Raw genomic sequence first — 5,121 nt, 5'->3', positions numbered from 1 at the left:
TTGCCTGATACTTTCTCACCATTCATTTTACATTTTATAGGAGTGAGGTTGTCTCTGAAAGCAGGTGATTGCTCTGCTGGGATTGCCTCCAGGAGCTTGTGAGATTGCCCAGGAAGTCAGGGCTTTCCAAGGTCGTGGTGGAGTAATCACTCATTGCCTCCATTTCTTTCCTACTCCTCCTACCAGGAAATCTACCCCCTTCACACTGTGCACTATTTGTGGGGCAGGGGCCAGGCTCTGTGGCCAGAAGTGGCAGCTGGAGGCTGGCTGAACCACACCCTCACTATGATCTCTTCCCATATCAGTTCTGAGATGTCTACTCGACGTGCACCGGCTCTCTCTCTGTCCTCTATGTCTCCGGACTGCTGTTTCTTTTTTGCTTTTTTCTTTTTTTTGAACATTTAACTTATTTATTCATGATAGACACAGAGAGAGGGGCAGAGAAACAGGCAGAGGGAGAAGCAGGCTCCATGCAAGAAGTCCCATGTGAGACTTGATCCCAGGACCCCCGCATCATGCCCTGAGCCGAAGGCAGACGCTCCACCGCTGGGCCACCCAGGTGCCCCTCCCCTCATTTTTTTTTATATGACAATTTTCTAGTTTTCCTGTTGCCTCCATTCAGTCCCTCAAATTTTAGTCCGATCTTGCACTTTCCTAGGACTCCTGTCTCATTGGATGCTGGGAATATTATAGAAAAATTAGAGGCAGATTGGCTTAATTTCCATTCACCCAGAGTTTGCACCCTGTCAGCCCCAGTTAGTAGGAGGTCAGCTAGATTTTTCAGTCTCATGAGTCGGCTCCAGACTGCCCTCTGCCCAAAGGAACACTTGGTGCTTGTTACCCTGCAGAAGCCAAGCCTTTTCTGACCCTGGAGCCAGGAGGGTTCTGCTCCTCTTGCTACTTCTCACTTCTCTTCTCATTTGGTCCATGGATTGTTTCCTTAGCTTTCCATGCAACTGCATTCTTTTGATTAACTTGTCCAATATTTTATCTATGTTGTGACTTTAGGACAGAGGATATGGTCTCAGAAAGGTACCTAATCTCTCTGGATAATATGAAGAGTTGGGATGATGTCAGTAGTATTTACCTTGTGGGAGTATGTTAAAAATCAAGTCGGGGCATCTGGGGGGCTCAGCAGTTGAGCATCTGCCCTTGGCTCAGGTGGTGATCCCGGGGTCCTGGGATAGAGTCCCGCATCCGGTTCCCCACAGGGACCCTGCCTGTCCCTCTGCCTGTGTCTCTTCCTCTCTGTGTGTCTCTCATGAATAAATAAATAAAATCTTAAAAATTAATAATATAAATAAATACACACTGTTCGCCTGGGTGTATCTGACAAGAATTGTGTCCTTTAAGTAAGGTGGGTGGTGCTGCAACCACTAACAACTTCTGAATCTTAGTAGTTTATTTATTTTTTATTTATTCATGATAGTCACAGAGAGAGAGAGAGGCAGAGACATAGGCAGAGGGAGAAGCAGGCTCCATGCACCGGGAGCCCAATGTGGGATTCGATCCCGGGTCTCCAGGATCGCGCCCTGGGCCAAAGGCAGGCGCCAAACCGCTGCGCCACCCAGGGATCCCATGAATCTTAGTAGTTTAAATAACAAACATCAATTTCCTGCTTGCAATGCTGGTCCATTTCTGGTCAGTCGAGCTTTGCCCTGCAGTATTATGATGCATATCCTGGGTCCCCCTGTGTTGGAGCAGCTGCTTTCTGGAACACTGCTACACACCAGTGTGGAAGAAAAAGGGAGTGCAGACCCTACTTCCAATCCTGGAAGTAAACAGATGTCAATCCTGCTCACATTTTGACCCAAACAAGGAATGTGACCATTTATTTGTTCAGGGGCCAGAGTGTGATCCTACCATATGTCTGAAAAGAACCAAATATCTGTGATCATCCTAACGATTTCTACAATGATAGTTGTGAAATAACATTCACTTAATGTTTACTTGGGGAAAGACACTATAGTAATTAGTATACAAAGAGTCAGAGGTGGCTTTTAAGAATAGAGACTCTTTATTAGCAGTTTTAACTTTTTAAAAGATTTTATTTATTTATTTATTTATTTATTTATTTATTTATTTATTCATTTATTTACTGAGAGAGAGAGAGGGAAGGAGGAGGAGGAGGAAGAGGAGAAACAGAGAAAAAGGGACAAGCAGACTGCACTGAGCATGAAGCCTGGTGTGGGGTTCAATCTCATGACCCTGAGACCAGGACCTGAGCCAAAATCAAGAGTCACAGCCACCCAGGTGCCCCAGTAGTTTTTTCTTTGCTCAAAGATAAAATTACTCGTATTGATTGGTGGCAAGTATAAATTCTTGGCTATTAAAAAAGAAGCATGATTGTGATCTTGGCTAAATCACCTCAGTACAATAATGGATTTATTGTAAAGTTTGGGAAGTAAATGATCCATTAAAATAATTATGATTGCATTTGTAATGTCTGGGAGTAATGACAGATCTTCTGTAATCATAGAGCCTGATACAAGGTACGGCCGTGAACTAAAGGGTCCTTTGAAAACAATGCTCCTGATGGTGAGCGATCAGATGCATTCAGTAATTGTCATAAACACGCTTATCCCAAATTTCCCTGCCCACATCCTCCAACCCTTGCTACAATGCAAAATCTTTAATATCCTGGTGGAATAATGATTTATTCTTTTGTGAAATGGATTCACCTTGCCTCAGCCCTTCTGCTAAGTTGTCTCAAGCCTAACTTTGAGCTGAGGAAAGAGAACTGGTGGTGTATTGGTTTAAATGCTTCTATTTTATGACCTGATTTCTTCTTCAAAGATGTCTAGAAACAGTTCAAGCCTGCCTTAAAGCTGCAGGCACCTGTGAAGTTTCTCCTTTTCTGTAACTGAAGGTTTTTAAGTCTAGTAAATTAAACTTCAAGAAGGAAAATGGGAGTTAATAAGCTGACAGTTTGTCTAGGGGAGGTTTTTTTTTTTTTCTTTCAGGACTTAATATACTTAATTTCTTTACTTGTTTTTCAATTTGGCTGGGCTTAGGAGCAGGTTGGCTTTAAATTGAGGATGAAAAAGGAAGAATATGATGCTCTAACCTAAAACACGAGCTCTTAGTCACCATTTCACCATGACATATTTATTGTACTGGACTTTCAATGTGCCTTTTGGGTTTTGAGTTAAAATTAAATACCCTAGAAAATGTAATTTATTATAGCATACGAGCTACTGCCTTCAAGGGAACTATTGGTAGCCTGAGAAGAGAGGGCTCTGTAGGAATGAGACACGGGACAGGCTGCCAGCTGTATGTGTGTGTGCATGCAAGCATGCATACGTGGACTGTAAATGTGTTTGTGTGCACACGTGTGTGTGTAAGTTTGTATGTGTGGGTATATGCATATGTATGTAATGCGATGCACATATGTAGGCATGTACCTATAAACATTTTGAATATACAAAATATAGGTATGAACAATTTAAGTGTGCACATATGTAGACATGAAATTATGCATCATGTAATATAAATGCACATGTGTGCATGCATGTGTGTGATGCAAGTGCATGTATATGACATAAGCAAGCATATTTGTGACATGTGTGCAAGTGTGCGTGCATATGTGCAAATATGTATTTATGTTATATATGCATGTAATAAAAGTGTATATGCAATATAAATCTTTTTTTTAATTTTTAAAATTTATTTATGATAGTCACAGAGAGAGAGAGAGAGAGAGAGGCAGAGACATAGGCAGAGGGAGAAGCAGGCTCCATGCACCGGGAGCCCGACGTGGGATTCGATCCCGGGTCTCCAGGATCGCACCCTGGGCCAAAGGCAGGCGCTAAACCGCTGTGCCACCCAGGGATCCCCGCAATATAAATCTTTATGTGTATGCAGACTCATATTTTATGTAGGTATGTGTAACATATGTAAATAAGCATAATGTATGTACATAATTACATGTATTGTTGGATCCCATTGAAGATCTTTCTGCAGAGTGAGACAGATTTAGGTTTTAATACCAAACATCTCAAATTTATCTTTTTTAAAGAATGCTTTGGATCTTCTAATCCTTTTGTATTTCTACACACATTTTGTGGGCAATTTGTCAATTTCTGCATAATAGCTTGTTGGTATAGGGTGGAATTGCATTAAAGCTATAGATCACCCTGGAGAAAACTGACATCTTAATATTGAGTCTCCTGGTCCATGAATATAACATCTGTCTCCAATTGTTTAGGACTTTTAAAATTTCCTCTAAAAAAAATAAAAATAAATTTCCTTTCACTGATGTTTTTGTACCTTTCAGCATAAATGTCTTATATATATGTTGTTAAATTTATTCCTAAGTATTTCTTATGCTATTGTATTTTTTTCATTTTTAAACTTCAATTTCCAACTGTTTATTGCTAGTACACTGAAATACAATTTTTTTTTGTGTGTGTGTATTGGCCTTGTATGCTAAGATCTTGTTAAACTCATTTATTAGAGCTGTTGGATTCTTTTGTAGATTCTTTAGAATGTCCTACATAAGCAATCATGCCATCTGCAAATAGAGTTTTAGTTCTTCCTTTCCAATCTATGTGCTCTCCCCTTCCTTCCTTCCTTCCTTCCTTCCTTCCTTCCTTCCTTCCTCCTGTCCTTCCTTCTCTTCTCTCTACTTATTGTATTAGTTAGGATTTCTAGTACAGCATTTCATAAAGGGGGAAAATAAAGGTCGTTACACTGTTCCCAGTCTTACAGGGAAAGCATTAATTCATGAACAATAAGTTTGATGTTAGTTGTAGGGTTTTGAAGTTATCTTTTATACTGATTGAATCATCTCCTTTATTAATAGTTTTCTGACTTTTTATCATGAACAGATGTTGAATTTTGTCAAATGTTTTTTCTGCATGCTTAATATTAACATAATTTTTATTTTTTAGTAGTTAATATGGTAAATTGATTTTTGTGTACTAAGCTTACATTCTGTGAAAGAAACCCACTTGGTGACAAGATACGATTATTTATCTGTTGCTAGGATTTGACTTGCTGAAATTTTGCTTAGATTTGTGTTCATAAGGGAAATTAGTCTATGGTTTTTTCTTTTTTTTTCCCCTAGAAATATCTTTGTATATTTTAGTATCCAAATAATCCTGGCCTTATGAAATGAGA

This window comes from Canis aureus, chromosome 11 (genome assembly GCF_053574225.1).
Source record: "Canis aureus isolate CA01 chromosome 11, VMU_Caureus_v.1.0, whole genome shotgun sequence".
NCBI classification, from domain to species: domain Eukaryota; kingdom Metazoa; phylum Chordata; class Mammalia; order Carnivora; family Canidae; genus Canis; species Canis aureus.
Note: the sequence above shows the minus strand (reverse complement) of the source record.